At 32.6% G+C, this 22141-nt stretch overlaps 1 protein-coding gene across 4 annotated transcripts in view; it reads right to left on the bottom strand.

Moving 5' to 3' along the window:
* The window catches only part of LOC149794659 (dopamine receptor 1-like), a 119736-nt gene extending 103828 nt beyond the window's left edge, over window positions 1–15908 (bottom strand). For 2 of the 4 annotated variants that reach the window (XM_089964269.1, XM_089964260.1), the window contains exon 1: window positions 15799–15908. The gene's annotated coding sequence lies outside the window, so the exon portion shown is untranslated. The remainder of the gene's footprint in view (window positions 1–15798) is intronic. The other 2 variants (XM_089964267.1, XM_089964259.1) reach the window with 1 other exon arrangement.
* Between the last annotated feature and the right edge of the window lie 6233 nt (window positions 15909–22141).

The following is a 22141-nucleotide window of genomic DNA, read 5'->3' as shown; positions in this document are numbered from 1 at the left end:
TTTTAAAGACTCGACTGATTATAACATGTGTCAGCTTGAAGCTTCTCAATAGCATCGAATTATATATGACATCCTTAATGCAAGCAATTGATTTTACAGACATTCAACGTCAGGAACTCGACACTTGCATACACACGGAGAAAGGGGGTAGACCATATCAGTGATTTATATTTGCAAAAGGCAAAAGAGTATTTTAGGAAGGTGGGTGGGGAGAAGTAGAGAATTGAAGATAAATATTGGCAACTTCAAACTCTGTCCCTTCTATTGCCCGTGAAAGGAGACACCTTATTAAAAGAATCATATTTCATCACTCTGTATAGTAAACAGATATGGTCATCATCCGAAATCAGACTGTGGAACAGTTTTATAGTTTGAACAGTGACAATAGCTGCATGAATTCATTTCTTCTCAAATAGTCTCTTTATAACACTTAATTTGCTTTATCTAGGGGTTTTCATGAGGAAATAGACAACGTTACTGTTTACGATAACTTACTTGGAGAATAACTACTTTATTTGAATGCCACGTACACATACTTTGTTACGTTAGATTTTCAAGCATTTGCTAATAGCATTCTTTCTGTGTTATTATTCTAAAAGAACAAAGGGTCGATAAATGCATTGGATCTCAGGATCTACATAGCATAAAAACTAAACGACTCATTTCGGACGAAGGAGAGAATGAATGTACATCTTACGTAATATAAAGTCTCGTGATATTGCATGAAGTAGCACTGTAATTACATGACAGCCATTTACAAAGGAATAGAAGTAGTCTGTTCCGGTTGAAACAAACTTATCCATGTTTGCAAGGTTAGGTCAATATACGCCTATCGACGGGTATTGCTCTATTGAAAATAAACGTTTCAGGAGTAGATTGCTGCAATTCGAATTATGTAGTATTTTAAAATTTAAACATTTCATATTAGAGTTATGCCAAATTAACACTAGGATTTATTGTCGACCCTAAGGAACCTCTAAAATTATTGGCAAACTAAATGCAGAGACATCACACATTTAAATATTGTCTCTGATCATGTGTATTAACGTTGCAGTCTATGATAGATCATTATGTTGATTCATTCCCGGACATCCTTAGGAGCTACGAAATTTTTATATGTAAACATGATCACGTGAACCTCTATTAGGCATTTCCGAAATTGCGAAATACTTAGTATCAATAGTGATGTTTAGAGAGTGAGAGATCTAAACCAGTGATCACTATTGGAGTTTTGAGTTTTTGAGTTTTATTTAATTTTTCGGATTCTAAAAGATTAATTCGTTTCTTCGGAAATATTTTGTGCTCATACAAAGTTCTTTAACAGAGACAATTCTTGAAACTTTTATTTGGATTTTCAAGACCGGAAGATGAATTATTGTGTTTCTACAAGGAACTGTATAATTCAACACAGTAAAAAACATTTTATTATTAGGACTTTTAAAATTCTATTCGTGGATTCGACTTGGATTATTTTGGGATTTGATACTTAAAACCGTAAGTTCTCATATTTTTTTCATTTTTACAGTATTTTACCAGGGAAACAAATTATTATATTTTTAAAACCTTGTCATTTTCACTCTTTATTGTGTTACTGTTTATTCGAACCTAAACACGTAACATAAGACATTAAACCATACGTTGGTGATAAAAGTAAAGTTTTCTTGATTTCTGTAAAACATTTCAGAATAACGTTTCACAGCGGGATTATTCCTAGGAGTTGGTCCACAGACATTATCTGTCCTATGATGGTGATTCTTATAACCATGATTATTGCAAGAAAATAATCATCCTCACCTATCTGGAAAACTATCTCCATTTAAAAGTAACAGATTAAATCATCACGATGAAGATAATCGTCTGTAATGTCAAGGACAGGATACTCAAAGAAATGTTATACTACCATTGATAACATTTTCGAATTAAAATGACTACATTTTTGTATAACAGAATACCTTATACTGTTCATTCATTGGCTAAATATTATCAATTAACGGAAAGCTTGTTCTATGTAATAGAATTGTTTTTTAACCAATTACGGTTAAAGTAATATTAAGAGGAAAATACTGAATTATATTTAAAGTTTGTACAAGAATGCCAAGTTCTATTAAAGACACGATGTTGTTCCAGTCTGATTAAAATGGAGTAGACGGACACATATATTATGTCGTTCTATGGACCTTTCAAAATATCAAACAATTATTGTTTTCACATCAATGATAGTGAAAAACTGTGTTTGAAAAATAACATTTCCAATGATGACACTGTGCAAAACGATATGCGGTACTTTATACGACGGCTTACTAAAATAAGTGGACGTACAAAGTCAGAAAGACATGTGAATATGACACTTTATTTATTTAGAAGATCTACAATTTCAATCCAGCAGGGTTCTTCTTGTTCAAACTATTTCGTTTCGAAAAGAAGTGTAAATGAAGAGGAATATCTTTCATCCATTGCATTGTAACTTTCTGGAATGATCTATCTGAATTTACCTTACATGTATATCGTGCTTGGACCGATATTAATGAAGCAGCTAATATTTTATTAGAAAAGCCAAATGTTGAAGTCCAGATGAAACTATAACGACTACTTATGCTTATGACAATATGTTATTAGATAAGCGAAGTGTTAAAGTCCAGATGAAACTGTAACGATTACATAAGCTGATGACAATATTTTCTTAGATAAGCCAAATGTTGGAGTCCAGATCAAAGTGTAACGACTACTTATGCTGATAACACTATTTTATTAGATAAGCCAAATGTTGACGTCCGGATCAAACTGTAACGACTACTTATGCTGCTGACAATATATTATTAGATAAGCCAAATCATGAAGTCCAGGTGAAACTGTAACGACTACTTATGCTGATGACAATGTGTTATTAGATAAGCAAAAATGGAAGGCCAGATGAAACTTTACCGACTACATATGCTGATGACAATAATTTATTATATAAGCCAGATGTCGAATTCGAGATCAAGCTGTAACGACTACTTATGCTGATGACAATAATGTATTATATAAGCCAAATGTTGAAGTCCATATATAACTGTAACGACTACTTATGCTGATGACACTATTTTATTAGACAAGCGAAACGTTGAAGTCCAGATCAAACAGTAACGACTACTTATGCTGCTGACAATATTTTATTAGATAAGCCAAGTGTTAAAGTCCAGATGAAACTGGAAGGATTACATAAGCTGTTGACAATATTTTATTAGACAAGCCAAACGTTGAAGTCCAGATCAAACAGTAACGACTACTTATGCTGCTGACAATATTTTATTAGATAAGCCAAGTGTTAAAGTCCAGATGAAACTGGAAGGATTACATAAGCTGTTGACAATATTTTATTAGACAAGCCAAACGTTGAAGTCCAGATCAAACAGTAACGACTACTTATGCTGCTGACAATATTTTATTAGATAAGCCAAATCATTTGTCCAGATGAAACTCTAACGAGTACTTATGCTGATGACAATATGTTATTAGATAAGCCAAATTGAAGTAAAGATGAAACTTTACCGACTACTTATGTTGATGACAATATATTATTACATAAGCCAAATGTGAAGTCCAGATCACACTGTAACGACTACTTATGCTGATGACACTAATTTATTAGATAAGCCAAATGTTGAAGTCCAGATCAAACTGTAATGACTACTTATGCTGTTGAAAATATGTTATTAGATAAGCCAAAATTGAAGTCCACATTAAACTTTACCGACTACTTATGCTGATGACAATAATTTATTTGATAAGCTAGATAATGAAGTCCAGATCAAAGTGCAATTACTACTTATGCTGATGATAATATGTTATTAGGCAAGCCAAATATTGAACACCAGATCAAACTGTAATGATTATTTATGATGATGACAATATTTTATTATAAAAGCCAAATGTTGAAGTCGAAATGAAACTATAACGACTACTAATGCTATAGAAAATATTTTATCAGATAAGCAAAGTCTTGAAGTCGAAATGAAACTCTAACGACACCTTATGATGATGACACTATTATATTAGATAAGCCAAATGTTGAAGTCCAGATCAAACTGTAACGACTACTTCTGCTGCTGACAATATATTATTAGTTAAGCTAAATCATGAAGTCCAGGTGAAATTCTAACGAGTACTTATGCTGATGACAATATGTTATTAGATAAGCCAAAATTGAAGTCCAGATGAAACTTTACCGACAACATATGCTGATTACAATAATTTATTATATAAGGCAAATGTCGAAGTCCAGATCAAGCTGTAAAAACAACTTATGCTGATGACAATAATGTATTATATAAGCCAAATATAACTGTAACGACTACTTATGCTGATGTCAATAATTTATTAGATAAGCCAAATGTTGAAGTCCAGATCAAACTGTAATGAATACTTAGGCTGATGACAATGTTTTTTTAGATAAGCCAAATGGTGCAGTCCAGATGAAAGTGTAACTGCTACTTTTGCTGATGATAATATGTTAGTAGGCAAGCCAAACGTTGAACACCAGATCAAACTGTAATGGTTACTCATGATGATGACAATATTTTATTATATAAGCCAAGTGTTGAACTCGAAATGAAATTGTAACGACTACTAATGCTGTTGAAAATATTTTATCAGATAAGCAAAGTGTTGAACTCCAGATGAACCTTTACCGACTACATATGCCAATTACAATAATTTATTATATAAGCCAAATGTCGAAGTCCAGATCAAGTTGTAACGACTACTTATGCTGATGACAATATGTGAGTAGATGAGCCAAGTGTTGAAGTGCAGATCAAACTGTAACGACTACTCATGCTTATGACAATATTTTAATAGATAAGCCAAGTGTTAAATTCCAGATGAAACTGTAACGATTACATAAGCTGATGACAATATTTTATTAGAGAAGCCAAATGTTGGAGACCAGATCAAAGTGTAACGACTACTTATGCTGATGACACAATTTTATTAGATAAGCCAAATCATGAAGTCCAGATGAAACTGTAACGAGTACTTATGCTGATGACAATATGTAATTAGAAAAGCCAAATTGAAGTCCAGATGAAACTTTACCGGCTACTTATGCTGATGACAATAATTTATTATATAAGCCAAATATGAAAAAGTCCAGATCAAACTGTAACGACTATTTATGCTGATGACAATAATTTATTAGATAAGCCAAATGTTGAAGTCCAGATATAACTCTAACGACTGCTTATGCTGATGACAATATATTATTAGATAAGCCAAATGTTGAAATCCAGATCAAGCTGTAATGACTACTTATGCTGATGGCAAAACTTTATTAGATAAGCCAAATGTTGAAGTCCAGATCAAACTGTAACGATTACTTATGGTGATGACAATATGTTATTGGATAAGCCAAGTCTTAAAGTCCAGATGAAACTTTACCGACTACTTATGCTGATGAAAATGATTTATTAGAAAAGCCAAATCATGAAGTCCAGATCAAAGTGTAACTACTACTTATGCTGATGATAATATGTTAGTAGGCAAGCCAAATGTTGAACACCTGATCAAACTGTAATGATTATTTATGATGATGACAATATTTTATTATAAAAGCCAAGTGGTGAAGTCAAAATCAAACTGTAACGACTACTAATGCTGTAGAAAATATTTCATCAGATAAGCAAAGTGTTGAAGTCCAGATGAAACTGTAACGACTACTTATGCTGATGACACTATTATATTAGATAAGCCAAATCTTGAACACCAGATCAAACTGTAATGATTACTTATGATGATGACAATATTTTATTATAAAAGCCAAGTGTTGAAGTCGGAATGTAACTGAAACGACTACTAATGCTGACGAAAATATTTTATCAGATAAGCAAAGTGTTCAAGTCCAGATGAAACTGTAACGACTACTTATGCTAATGACACTATTTTATTAGACAAGCGAAACGTTGACGTACAGATCAAACTGTAACGACTACTTATACTGCTGACAATATATTATTAGATAAGTCAAATCATGAAGTCCAGGGGAAACTCTAACGAGTACTTGTGCTGATGACAATATGTTATTACAAAAGCCAGAATTGAAGTATAGATGAAACTTTACCGGCTACATATGCTGACGACAATAATTTATTATATAAGCCAAATGTCGATGTCCAGATCAAGCTGTAACGACTACTTATGCTGATGACAATAATGAATTATATAAACCAAATGTTGAAGTCAAGATATAACTGTAACGATTACTTATGCTGATGTCAATTATTTATCAGATAAGCCAAATATTGAAGTCCAGATCAGACTGTAATGACTACTTATGCTGATGACAATATTGTATCAGATAAGCCAAACGTTGAAGTTCGGATCAAACTGTGAAGACTACTTAAGGTGATTACAATATGTTATTAGATAAGCCAAGTGTTGAAGTCCAGATCAAACTGTAACGACGACTTATGCTGATGACAATATGTTTTTAGATAAGCCAGGTGTTAAAGTCCAGATGAAACTGTAACCACTACTTATGCTGTTGAAAATATGTTATTAGATAAGCCAAAATTATAGTCCAGATGAACCTTTACCGACTTCCTATGCTGATGACACTATTTTATTAGACAAGCCAAATGTTGAAGTCCAGATGAAACGGTAACGTCCACTTATGCTGCTGACAATATTTTATTAGAAAAGCCAGATCATGAGGTCCAAAAGAAACTGTAACGAGTACTTATGCTGATGACAATATGTTATTAGATAAGCCAAATTGAAGTCCAGATGAAACTTTATCCACTACTTATGCTGATGACAATAATTTATTATATAAGCCACATGTGAAGTCCAGATCAAACTGTAACGACTACTTATACTGATGACAACAATTTATTAGATAAGCCATATGTTGAAGTCCAGACATAACTGTAACGACTACTTATGCTGGTGACATTAATTTATTAGATAAGCCAAATGTTGAAATCCAAATCAAACTGTAATGACTACTTATGCTGATGACAGTATTTTATCAGATAAGCCAAATATTGAAGGGCACATCAAACTGTAACGACTACTTATGCTGATGACAATATGTTATTAGATAAGCCAAGTGTTAAAGTCCAGATGAAACTGTAACAACTACTTATGCTGTTGAAAATATGTTATTAGATAAGCCAAAATGGAAGTCCAGATGAAACTTTACCGACTACTTATGCTGATGACAATAATTTATTAGATAAGCCAAATCATGAAATCCAGATCAAAGTGTAACTACTACTTATGTTGATGATAATATGTTATCAGGCAAGCCAAATGTTGAACACCTGATCAAACTGTAATGATTTTTTATGATGATGACAATATTTTATTATAAAAGCAAAGTGCTGAAGCCGAAATGAAACTTTACCGACTACTTATGCTGATGACAATAATTTATTAGATAAGCCAAATCATGACGTCCAGATGAAAGTGTAACTGCTATTTATTATATAAGCCAAATGTTGAAGTCCAGATATAACTGCAACGACTACTAATGCTGATGTGAATAATTTATAAGGTAAGCCAAATGTTGAAGTCCAGATCAAACTGTAACTACAACTTATGCTGATGACACTATTTTATTACATAACCAAATCATGAAGTTCACGTGAAACACTAACGAGTACTTATGCTGATGACAGTATGTTTTTAGATATGTCAACATTGAAGTCCAGATGAAACCTTACCGACTACATATGCTGATTAAAATAATTTATTATATAAACCAAATGTCGAAGTCCAGATCAAGCTGTAACGACTACTTATGCTGATGACAATATGTTATTAGATAAGGCAAATGTTCTAATCCAGATGAAACTGGAACGATTACACAAGCTGATAACAATATTTTAATAGATAAGCCAAATGTTGGAGTCCAGATCAAAGTGTAACGACTACTTATGCTGATGACACTATTTTATTAAACAAGCGAGACGTTGAAGTCCACATCAAACAGTAACGACTACTTATGCTGCTGACAATATTTTATTAGATAAGCCAAATCATGAAGTTCAAGTGAAACTCTTACGAGTACTTATGCTGATGACAGTATGTTATTAGATATGCCAAAATTGATGTCCAGATGAAATTTTACCGACTGCATATGCTGATTACAATGATTTATTACATAAGCCAAATGTCGAAGTCCAGATCAAGCTGTAACGACTACTTATGCAGATGACAATATGTTATTAGATAAGCCAAGTGTTAAAGTCCAGATGAACCTGTAACGATTACATAAGCTGATGACAATATTGTATTAGACAAGCCAAAGGTTGAGGTCAAGATCAAACAGTAACGACTACTTATGCTGCTGACAATATTTTATTAGATAAGCCAAATCATGTGTCCAGATGAAACTCTAACGAGAACGTATACTGATGACAATATGTTATTAGATAAGCCAAATTGAAGTTATGAAACTTTACCGACTACTTATGTTGATGACAATAATTAATTATTTAAGCCAAATGTGAAGCCTAGATCAAACTGTAACGACTACTTATGCTGATGACAATAATTTATTAGAAAAGCCAAATGTTGAAATCCAGATCAAACTGTAATAACTACTTATGCTGATGACAATATTTTATTATATAAGCCAAATGTCGAAGTCCAGATCAAGCTGTAACGACTACTTATGCTGATGACAATATGTTATTAGATAAGCCAAGTGTTAAAGTCCAGATGAAACTGTAACGATTACATAAGCTGATGACAATATTGTATTAGACGAGCCAAAGGTTGAAGTCAAGATCAAACAGTAACGACTACTTATGCTGCTGACAATATTTTATTAGATAAGCCAAATCATGTGTCCAGATAAACTAACGAGAACGTATGCTGATGACAATATGTTATTAGATAAGCCAAATTGAAGTTCAGATGAAACTTTACCGACTACTTATGTTGATGACAATAATTAATTATTTAAGCCAAATGTGAAGTCTAGATCAAACTTTAACGTCTACTTATGTTGATGACAATATTTTATCAGATAAGCCAAATGTTAAAGTCCAGATGAAACAGTAACGACTACTTATGCTGTTGAAAATATGTTATTAGATAAGCCAAAATTGAAGTCCAGATTAAACTTTACCGACTACCTATGCTGATGACAATAATTTATTAGATAAGCCAAATCATGAAGTCCAGATCAAAGTGTAACTACTACTTATATTCATGATAATATGTTGTTAGGCAAGCCAAATGTTGAACACCAGATCAAGCTGTAATGATTACTTATGATGATGATTTATTATATAAGCAAAGTTTTGAAGTCAATATGAAATTGTAACAGCTACTAATGCTGTTGAAAATATTTTATCAGATAACCAAAGTGTTGAAGTCCAGATGAAACTGTAACGACTACTTATGCTGATGACACCATTATATTAGATAAGCCAAATGTTGAAGTCCAGATCAAGCTGTAACGACTATTTATGCTGATGACAATAATGTATTATATAAGCCAAATATAACTGTAACGACTTCTTATGCTGATGTCAAATTTTTTTTAGATAAGCCAAATGTTGCAGTCCAGATCAAGCTGTAACCACTACTTATGCTGATGACAATAATGTATTATATAAGCCAAATGTTGAGGTCCAAATATAACTGTAAGGACTACTTATGCTGATGTCAATAATTATTTTAGGTAAGCCAAATGTTGAATTCCAGATCAAACTGTAATGACTACTTATGCTGATGACAATATTTTATTAGATAAGCCAAATGTTGAAGTGCAGATCAAACTGTAACGAATGCTTATGCTGATGACAACAATTTATTAGATAAGCCAAATGTTGAAGACCAGATCAAACTGCAATGACTACTTATGCTGATGAAAATATTTTATTAGATAAGCCAAATGTTGAAGTGCAGATCAAACTGTAACGACTACTTATGCTGATGATAATATGTTATTAGATAAGCCACGTGTTAAAGTCCAGATCAAACTGTAACGACTACTTATGCTGTTGAAAATATTTTATTAGATAAGCCAAGCGTTGAAGTCCAGATGAAACTGGAACGACTACTTATGCTGAAGACAATATTTGTTTAGATAAGTCAAATGGTGAAGCACAGATCTTAGTGTAACTGCTACTTATGCTGATGATACTATGTTATTAGGCAAGTCAAATGTTGAACACCAGAACAAACTGTAATGATTACTTATGATGATGACAATATTTTATTATATAAGCCAAGTGTTGAAGTCGAAATGAAACTGTAACGAATACTAGTGTTGTTGAAAATATTTTATTAGATAAGCCAAGTGTTTAAGTCCAGATCAAACTGTAACGACAGCTTATGCTGCTGACAATATTTTATTAGATAAGCCAAATCATCAAGTCCTGGTGAAACTGTAACGAGTACTTATGCTGATAACAATATGTTATTAGATAAGCCAGATCAATAAGTCCAATTGAAAATGTAACGACTACCAATGCTGATGACAATATTTTATTAGATAAGCCAGGTGTTGAAGTCCAGATGAAACTGTAACGACTACTTATGCTGTTGAATATATGTTATTAGATAAGCCAAATGTTGAAGTCCAGATATAACTGTAACGACTACTTATGCTGTTGAAAATATGCTATTAGATAAGCCAAATCATGAAGTCCAGATGAAACTGTAACGACTATTTATGCTGATGACAATAATTTATTATATAAGCCAAATTTTGAAGTCCAGATATAACTGTGACGACTACTTATGCTGATGACAATATTTTATCATATAAGCCAGATGTTGAAGTCTAGATGAAACTGTACTAATTACTTTATGTTCATGACAATTAGAATTGCTCAGTCTTCTTGCGAGGTAATAACATCAGTAGAATGTTGTGTACTTTTAATTTTCAACGTAGAAACGTGATGTAGGTCCGTCCTTTTTCAAGTAAAGCCAGCTTCGACAGGCCGAAAGTCGAATTTTTAAGCAAGTTAGGAAATTTAGGTTTCATTTAGCGTATCTACATTACCTATTTGTGATACTATGATGTTGCTAATGTCATTTCATATGTAGGTTGGTATAAGCATTTTTAAAGATAAACATCTACGCAAGTAATATGATCAGTATGGTGTCTTATGTCAATTGTTTTGGCTCAAATAAACAGTAACACAAGAAAGAGTGAAAACAACAAGCTTTGAAAAATTCAATAATTTATATCTCTGGAAAAATTCTGTAAAAATGAAAGAATATGAACTTACGGTTTTATAGAAAGCAAATCGAAAAATAATCCAAAATTATCCAAGAATACGATTTTTGAAGTCCTGATAACAAAATGTTCTGCTGATTTCACTTTCGAATCCCGACGAAGAATTCAAGATAGAAGGCGATGACGTATGCTGGAATCTGCAGTGTTGAAGTCTACAGTTCCATGTAGAAACAACAATATCACTCCGGTTTCTGATAGCTAAATAAATTTTTATATAAAAATATATCCTTGTTCCACAATATTACATGAGCACACGTATTTTCCAGAAAAAGAACAGTATTAATCCTTTTGAATCCAATTAATTTGAAATAACTCAGAACAGGACAATATACAACTAACAGTTTAACAGCCTAGCTTCGACTGAGATTAATTCTTCAAAACATGGGTTATATGGTCTTTCTAAAACGTAAACAAGGGTCACGTGATCATCTTCGGGAAGTTTATAGAAGCAAGTAATTGTTACAGATCACGTGTACCCAGTGTGACCCTGAACCAATCCTTTTGACTCTAAGAAATAAAAATATAAAAAAAATTGTTTATATCTTAAAGACAATGTCCCATCATAACCTTGGAAACAACCAATCATTTTAAAATGAAATAGAACTTGTTTACGAAGGTTGCAACATATTCTGAAACATGGTCAGGATTTAGATCAACACCAGGTGTTTATAAATTAACAGTCAAGGTCAAACTATTTTCCAATATAGTATCATCTCTAGTGAATATATTTACATTACAATATCATGTAATGAAATATTTCTTTTTATAAAACTGACGCACAATTAAATTGAAATAAATATATAGTAAATCAGATATAATTAATTCAAATATACATGACATGTGAATTAGAAAGAGTCTCTGTTTTTAGGCCTCGAATGTTTCGCCTTCGGTAGAGAATTGTTAATAGTAAGAATGATAAACGGATGATAATTACATTTGTTTGTGTAGATACAACGAACTTTTTCTCGAGTGAAGTGGACATACTTCGATACTAGTGTCAATACAAAATATTTCTACTTCAAGTGTCAAATATTCATCATACATACTATATTTTCATTGTACATTTGTGAGGCAAAGCTTCGATTTTTGCATGGATTTGTTTCGCCATTCTTTGTCAGTGACACTAACATTTGCTTTACCGCATCGATAAAATTAGGTTCCGAAATTTTACAACAATTTGTGACCAATATACATTTACAAATTTAGATTGTACATATAATGCTTCAAATTGTATAAATTGGTCAATTAAAAAATAATGACTGATTTCATAGGAAAATGAAAGGATTTATATATATTCGTCAACACATTTCTTGTGCGCAACATTAAACAATGCCTGATTTAATTCATTGTTTTCGGACATGATTATGATTCTGATGTCACTAAAACGTCCTACTTAACAATTTTATTAATATGTGTTATCACGTGTTTCATTTTTTCAAACGATGTTTACCGTTTGTCACTGACTGTAACAGGTGTACGATATTGTATATGAGAGACAGAATATCGAATATTAACATGTCATGTATGTTCATTCGTGACAACTTGCATGATTCATGTGGAAAACTGACTATAAGGAAGGTATTTAGCTTAAGCCTATTGTAATTTGTTGGGGGGTTGGGGGACTGAATTTTAGGCCATCTTAATGACAACATCTTATTGATTACATAAATGTATATTACAGAGGGTCAATATTATTGATTACATAAATGTATATTATAGAGGGTCAGTATTATTGATTACATAAATGTATATTATAGAGGGACAATATTTCTGGTTACATAAAATTATATTATAGAGAGTCAATATTATTGATTACATAAATGTATATTATAGAGGGACAATATTTTTGATTACATAAAATTATATTATAGAGGGTCAATATTATTGATGAAATAAATGTATATTATAGAGGGTCAATATTATTGATCACATCAATGTATATTATAGAGGGTCAATACTATTGTTTAAATACATGTATATCATAGAGGGTCAATATTATTGATTACATAAATATATATCATAGAGGGTCAATGTCATTGATTACATAAATGTATATCATGGAGGGTCAATATTATTGATTACATAAATGTATACCATGGAGGGTCAATATAATTGATTTCATAAATGTATATTTTAGAGGGTGAATATTTTTGATTACATAAAATTATACTATAGAGGGTCAATAATATTGATTACATAAAATTATATTATAGAGGGTCAATATTATTAATTACATAAATGTATATTATAGAGGGTCAATATTATTCATTACATACAATTATACTCTAGAGGGTCAATATTATTGATTACATAAAATTATACTATAGAGGGTCAATATTATTGATTATATAAATGTATATCATAGAGGGTCAATATTATTGATTACATAAATGTATATCATAGGTGGTCAATATTATTGTTTACATAAATGTATATTATAGAGGGTCAATATTATTGATTACATAAAATTATACTATAGAGGGTCAATATTATTGATTATATAAATGTATATCATAGAGGGTCAATATTATCGATTGCATAAAGTTATACTATAGAGGGTCAATATTACTGATTACATAAAATTATGCTATAGAGGGTCAATATTATTGATTACATAAAATTATACTATAGAGGGTCAATAGGTTTGACACCTATTAAGATTTACTCAACCTGATTGGAAGAAAGGAAGGTTAAGAGGGGAAGATGAACGAAAGAAGAAAATAAATAATTAAGCGCAAATATGGAAATAAAAGTTTGAATAGCATACATAAGGGCAATTATAGCTACGAATGGAAAAAGAAACTAGATCCGAAAGTCATATCACCACTTTGATGTTAAAAGTGGTATCGTCGCTTTGTCAATATAATTTTTCTTCCACTGCTATATTTCAATATCTCACTATGACATATATCATAAAAACACTGTGTACATATTTTCAATTCCAGATGGCTGACCTATGTTATGGACATTCTTTTGACGGTGTCCAAATGGCATTATGGGATCGATATTGTTAATGTTGAAACTTAAAAATATCAATGAAGGTCACCCAAAAGATACAGGATAGTATTGTACCATCATGGAAACGAGGAAACTTCAAATATATTGTAGTGTATCAATTACACATTGTTTACAATGAACGTGGTGCTCAAAAATATTTGTTGATACTTCCATCAGACCTAGTAACACATTTTGCTAGGTCTGATAGGGAGACCCACTCTGTGTCAAACAGATCATGGCGATACATTTCTCTATATTTCAGCTGTACTTACAAAGGGACAGAGATACAGTTGTACATATGCATTTGATCAGTGAACGCAAACTATTAGCTTTAAAACACTCATCAGCAACATGTATACTTTGTACTAATTAGATTTGGAAATCTAGACATTTTACACTATTGAATTTGAAATGATGTTCTCTGTCACTAGTCCGTTCAAAATGCACAATGTTCATTTTTTGCACTCTCATACATTCATTGTTTAAATATACTCTGCCTTTATTAATGCAAAATGTCAGTGAAAATGCATGATATGTTGCATAACAACATAACACAAACGAGTTCCGTTCACGAAAATAAATAAATCGCAATCCAGGATATGCATGTACTTGGGCTGTACTCTGTACTATTTAACATCTACTTTTGTTCTGTGTATTAACTTATCTCCATACCAGTATTGTTGAAAACGGCAATACTAAACTAGAAAATAAATTAGAACGACATGCTGACAGCCTCGCCGAATTCGTACTTATTGATTGATTTAAAAATGATTTGACAGCTTGCTGAAACATACGTTTTAGCTGAATGGGTTAGTGGTAATCATGGTTCGAAACATTGTCAGGAACCGGAAACTAGTGCATTATGACTTGATCTTTTATTGTTCTACAGAGTTCACTAAAAGATGGTTAATTGTAACTATATTAGACGTACTAAATAAGGGCATATCAAATCAAATGGTCAGCCTATCGAAAGGCATGAGAGAAGTACAGTCTAGAAAGATTTCAAAGGAACGTGTGTTTGTAAAAATACACTTTTAACGTAGCTTTAATAATTTGAGTAATATCTCTTCGATGTCTGAAATTTTGGCAGTTTATAGTGATGTCTAGCACTGGGGCATCATGCTGCATACATGTAGCGTCATGTCCCACTAACAATATCCGGACACCAAAGGCAGAGAAATGTCGAACACCACTGAAGCTATTTTTTGCACATGCATAGAATTATCATAATTGTCAATGCATGAATAAATAATTTTCAAGCTTATTTGGCCTAGATACATAAATTTTATGGACAATTAAGTATATTCATGGATGTGAAGGCTGTTGTGTGTGTGTGTGTGTGTGTGTGTGTGTGTGTGTGTGCGCGCGCGCGTGTGTGTAGAAAGAACAGTCTTCTATAAGTTAAAGTCTAGTGCATATTTGTAAACTTCCATATTAATCTGAAAATTATTACTGAATAGGTCAATGCACACTAGCAAACAGTTACTAGATTTTCACTGCGTGTAAGTCAGTCACTTTGCCTCGATTTCACTAAGGCGTTATACAAGTTTCAAATTACTTACATATTCTTTAGGTGACTTCACCGAATCCTTCATTCCAGTGCTGAGAACAAATGAACAAAGGACCCGCAAACTGAAATCATTTACCGACAAATGTGTGCAAGAATGCTGACAAATCTCCAGCGGAAACTCATGTACGTATTATGTTTAGAATAATAAGGAAGTAAAAAGAAAACACGTGATGCATTCTCATCGACATAATAAACCGATTCATTGTTAATCCTATTCCGCAAAATCAAAACAACTGGAACAGTTTTTCAATGCGATTTCATTCAAAATATGACTCTAAATTTCAATTTTTAGTAGGACAAAACTAACATTTACAAACAAAAATGTAATATAGAGCACGCGACGAATTTCAACGGTCGCTAGGCTGTGCTAAATGCGCATTAATATTGTTACCGTGTATTGATGAATCTACGGTTGAGTATTTAGTTTGAAATACAGCGTTAATTCACTTTGTTTCTTGTACTACATTACCTTATTAGTAAGCCTTAAGTAGTAGAATATATAATGAAAAGGTGACTGGTTTAATATTGGAGACTCGTTTTCTTGGGGACTATTGGTGCACTCCCAAGGTCGTGCAGTATAACAAAAGTAAGACCTCATTTATAGTTTGATGTGTTCAATTACAAATGCAGTAATCTATAATAATATGACAATATACGGCAAAAACAAGTGATGCAGTTCATATGATAGTTTCAAGTTCATGTTAACTAGGTCGATAAAACTTCCTGCTAATGGTTTAATAATTTCGAGTGCACAGGGAAAGGTGAACATAACCATGCTGTATTAGGTCATTTTACACGCGATTGTAACACGGTAAATGCCATTAATATATAGGGAGAGAATGACGCCCTAGACACACGGAGTTGTAGAGAAATCAGAGACAATGAAATATAATTATACTCATAAGATGATACAAACCTTATAATCAAAGGATGTCTATGTAGCCTTTCTATTTGAATGTGTTGGGTATAGCTGCATTGATTAAAACGGGGTACTATTTTCCAAAGCATAAACTCCATATTTCTACGTTAGGTCTAAACTGAAGAAAATAATAGATACTGCTTCTGTGTTTAGTCCCATTAGTCAGCCCCCAACCCAAAATCCGCGTTGATACTGATAGGCGCTCTGATGGTTCATGTCTCATATTCGTTAAATCAATTAGTTTTTGCAGACTCAACTGTCCGCAACACGTCGGAATATATTGCAGACACAACACTTTTAGTGTTTCTCGCGTTTCTTGAGCTAACATAGGTTGAATGGTACGTTTGGTGATATGCAAAGAATATCTCTGTATCAATTCCTATGTTTAACAACTTGTAAATCCACGTGATTATATTCTGTGGCTATTTTGAATTTCGTGGCTACATATGACTGTTACCAAATACCAGTGTATAAGCTGTATGCTGGCGTGTTCCGATCAGATTTATCTGTAGTAAAGTTGCACATTTTATTGAACAGGTAATATCATACCATCAAAAGGTAAAAGAGTATCAACACAGCATGGTGGAAAGGGCATGAGAAGAAGAGATGAACTGGTTTAACGGCCACTACCGGGTATACAGATTACGTAAGTCAAGAACAAAGGACCCTTATTGGCGTCGTAGATCTCACCACGTTGACAGACAGCCGGATCCTTGCCTGCTAAATTAAATAGAACAGTTTAGAGTCGATATCTAATCGGAATTGAGAGAGGGTGTGATCACCATTTCAACCCGAATTTAACTGAGTAGTTTAGACCAGAAACCCCAGTCATTGTGAATTGGCGGGAAAACTTAGGAAATTCTAAGGAAAGACAAAGCTTCGTAAAGGTCAGTGAGTCATTTGCTCGATTGCTGCAGAATATTACGGCATTATAATTATAATTATGTGCATTATGTATACTTCATTACTAGAATCGTTTTTACGTATAATTACCTTTGTAGTGTTTAATTTACACGCGTATTTGAGAAATGAGCTATGATTATGTAAAGAATTATGTATATTGCTAGCTCGTAGTTAGAAGTAATATTGTAATTCGCTATTTGGTTAATTAGCAGCAAACTAGTGCATTTATTCAAGTGATATTCTAGATTTTGCTACTGTTGAATTGAATTGTAACTTTGGAAAATGGTTGCAGTGTGTAAAATTAGTTAATATGGATATTTGAATATTTGTTTACACTTGTGGGAGTGTAATGTACAGAGATGCGTCTGAATGATGTGCTGCTTTTCAGTATAATGAGATTAAGAATATATATACGGATGTGACGCAATTTTATTGATGTCTGTATGAGAAGTAGTCGATACCGTGCTTTTATTAAGACGTTGTTTACCATACAAGAGCGTATGGACATTTCGATGTGTACGAATGCGTGACCGAAAAATGTAATAGCCTTTATCTGATAATTGATTGTTGGTTTAGTGTAAGACGAGATGGCTAAAGAAATATGCAAACATCCTAGTGTTTTCACATGAAGTTTTTAGGGGACAGACTTCCGGTGTGGTTTAGTCCCGAGTTTCTAGGAGAGAAACAGAATAGAGACTAGTGAAGAAGTCGATTGTGAATCGAAGGCTAGTCAGAGAGCAGAGTCAAGGAGGAGGAGGAAAAGGAGTCGAGGAGGAGAAATTGGAGAAGGATCAGTCAATGAGAAGGACTTAGGAGGGAAGTTGGAAGGAAAGAAGAAATTGGCGGGATAGGAGAGATACAGATGAATAGAAAACAAGGACAGGTGGAAAAGCGATCTCACACTATAAATCACAGGATGCAATAGGCTATCACTTGGTCGAGAGGAAGAAGAGTGATTGGAAAATTATTATCATTTGAATATTGAATTGTATTAAATTGTTCTTCCTTTGAATTTTACCTTTGTGTTCTAAATAATATAACTATCGGCATTTCTGGGTGGGACTTCCATAGTAATTTAAATAATATATTGGGAGTACGCCATCCCAACCATACCAAACGCTTGGGTGGGACTTTCATAGTAATTTAGATAATATATTGGGAGTACGCCACCCTAACCCTACCAAACGCCACACAACTATTTTCTTTATTTATTTGACAATATTTGTATTCTGCTATCATTTTGAATTAATAATTTCTCTTATTAGCAATCACCTCTGAGGTGGCCTAGGTGGTTAGAACATCCGCATTGAATCCAGGAGGTCACTGGTTTGAACCCCAGTCGAGTCATACCAAAGATTTATAAAAATGGTACTAGATGCTGCCTCGCTTTGGACTCAGCATTACAAGGTTAGTGCTTGGTCTGGTGTCAGGATAATGTGACTGGGTGGGAGATCATGATACATGTCTGCCGCATGATGACCCAGTGTAAGGCATTGCTATCAACTGACACACTGCAGACATAGTAGCGAAATGACTCAAATTGTTAAAGCTGCGTTGAAAATCAAAACAAGTTTACACACACACACACACACACACACACACACACATTACCAGCCTCCTAAAAGTATAAACATAAATTAGGAGACATAGTCCTTTAATAATTTACTGCATTAACACATTTGAAGATATTACTCGACTTCTTACATTTATATACAACCAAGATGTATGTACAACTACAATATTGTTTCGTTTCCTTTCTAATAAACCCAACTATAAAATCAATGTGGTCATACATCCATCAGTACATGCATGTTTAGTTACATATATGGGCATATGAAGGCTTATTTAAAATTGCAGCTGTGATTTTGTGTTTGCAAATAAAGTACGAATCATTCAAAGAGATGGTATAGTTGCCATTTGTCATCAGACTTTTTCCTTGTACAATTGATATATGTTTAATAATTTTCTGACATATAATAAAACTTCATTTCTTTTTCTAAATGGGTGATGTTATGAGTTTCATATCTAAATCAAACATAACTAGATATTCAATTTCAGTTGCAACAAAAAGATATCGATCACTCTATCTGTTTTACTTTTGTCTATTATACTAAGAATAAATTCTCTTTCTGAATCTCGAAAACTGTGTAGATGATTACACTTACTCCTTACCAACAAACTAGAATGTAATAACTAGAATGTAATAACTCATTTTAAGTTCTAAAAATGATGAGATAAAGTCTCTAGTGAGCAGTTACATAAAAAGGACATGCTTGTTGTGACTTTTCCAAAAATTTTCAAATGTATATTTGTTGATAAAACTCTATTCATTATTTTAGTCTGAAACCATCTAAGTTTAGGAAACAGTTAATTTTAAAGGCAATTAAAAAGTGTTCATTCCACTCACTCTCATCTATAAACTCACATTCTTGAGTCGATTTTAATTCTGAGTTTGGCTTAGAAGTATTAACTTTTAGATTTTGATGCATTCTTTAAAGATCCTTTTGTCCATAATGAGCGTTATGATAAAAAGGTCCATATACACGTGAATTTATGTTTAAGTGAAGTTTATTTGAAACAAATATAAGTTCATACTTCGTAATTCATATAAGTTCAAACTCGTACTCAAACTCAGACTGAAACCTCTAATGTAAAAACACTCACTAATCACGACACGCTAAAATATATGGTTCATACATTACGCAGATTTATAATGTATTTTTCTTGCTGACACTAGTTATGGTTGTTGACCCAGTTCTTGAGGGTCGACAGTTCATGCTTCAATCTGTCTCTGATAGGAATTAAAATTCCAGCTGGCCCGATCGGCAGACGGAACAATAATTTATGATATCATTCATTGTGTACTCATCGTTATAGTGAAATAGGTCAACTTATATGAATTACATGAAATTACATCTTTACATTGGTTGATCCGCGGATCTTGAAAATTGCATGCTATTTGTAAGAATGAGATGGTATCACAACTTCATATTGGTTGCTGAATAATATTATAAATCATGCTTATTAAGGACACAAGATATTGCATGTTGTGGAATAACTAGCGTCTTGAAAACTTCCTTATAATTAATTTGTAATTTGACATATCAGTGTTAGTGCATGAATACACTACCCATACAAGATACAAGCAATTTGTTTACATTAATTATGAATAAGATTAAAATTTGATCATGTTTGGTGTCATTTCCAATATATATATATATATATATATATACATTATAAATAAATATATAATTTCCATAACTGACATTTTTCGTCAAGGTAATTCAAAACCTAATCTATCACTATGAGAGCTACATTGTATATAATTCAATAACATTTAAAGAGTTTACATAAGTATTCTATGAGTTGAGCACGACAGCAATAATGTCGTAGTGGCAGATAAACATATTTATTTACAAGTATGGACGGGATCAAAATGTACTCAAAGATAGCTGTTTTGAAGAACAATGTTCATGAAAATACAAGTGCTAGCTTCATGACTTTGAAAGTATGTAGCCCAATGTTATAGAAAAGATGCAGATTTACAAATTGCAAATATCGTTTAACGCGAATGCATCCGTTATGATATCAAATATATAAAAGAGAACATGATGAAGTGGAATACACAGACTGATTGAAATCAAAGATCTCGTAACCATTATATGGTCAGTTTTTAGCAAATTAGGACGAAGAAAGACAACATATACGCGAATCATAGTTTGATTTAACACAATACTTAGTGACGTGACGTAGCACATGATGCAGCAGAAATAACCATATAAATTATACCATGTAACTTACGTGTGAAATCATTCAAATGTTTTGAAAAGCGTGAAGAAATTATGCAAAAGGTTGAAAATAATGGCACCTTTCTGATGGTGTTCCTTTGGACTTATTGATAGTATTTAACAACAATTTATAAAGAATACAATATTACATCATATCTTATTTCACAATAAATGACTGAAAAAATATTCAAGGCAACTTTGCTGCCGTCCTATGAATCGATTTGTTGATACAAATATAAAGCAAGTGCGGGAAGAAATTAAACAGGATAAAAAGAGAATAACATATCCTGATTTGAAAGAATGGTTAACTGAACAATCTATCATCCCATTAAAAAATCGGGGAAAATATGTAATTGCTAAAACTTTTCTGCTAATAATGTTGAGTCTTGAGTCTATGTTGGTGTTTTAATTGTGGCAAGGAAATTCCTGTCAAGAAAGCTACATTATTTGTCGAGACACAACATACTACAATAATGGTTTCTTCTCTTAAAAAGTAATTCCTATTACGCTGACACTATGACTCAGACAAGCAGACTGAGGTAATCAAACCGAGATAAGAAAAGTAAGGTGAGCAAATTATCTAGATTTCTCTGTCGCTTGGGTGAGAAACAATTTTCTTTCAGACCACCTTGAAATCAAACTATTTCATGACTTAAATGCCGTCTTTAAAGACAGAAACCAGAAAGGATGCAGTTGGACGAGGGAAAAAAAGACAGAAACCAGAA

This window comes from Sinohyriopsis cumingii, chromosome 7, assembly GCF_028554795.1.
Source record: "Sinohyriopsis cumingii isolate HCF-2022 chromosome 7, ASM2855479v2, whole genome shotgun sequence".
NCBI lineage: Eukaryota > Metazoa > Mollusca > Bivalvia > Unionida > Unionidae > Sinohyriopsis > Sinohyriopsis cumingii.
Note: the sequence above shows the minus strand (reverse complement) of the source record. Positions and strands in the feature narration are given on the sequence as shown.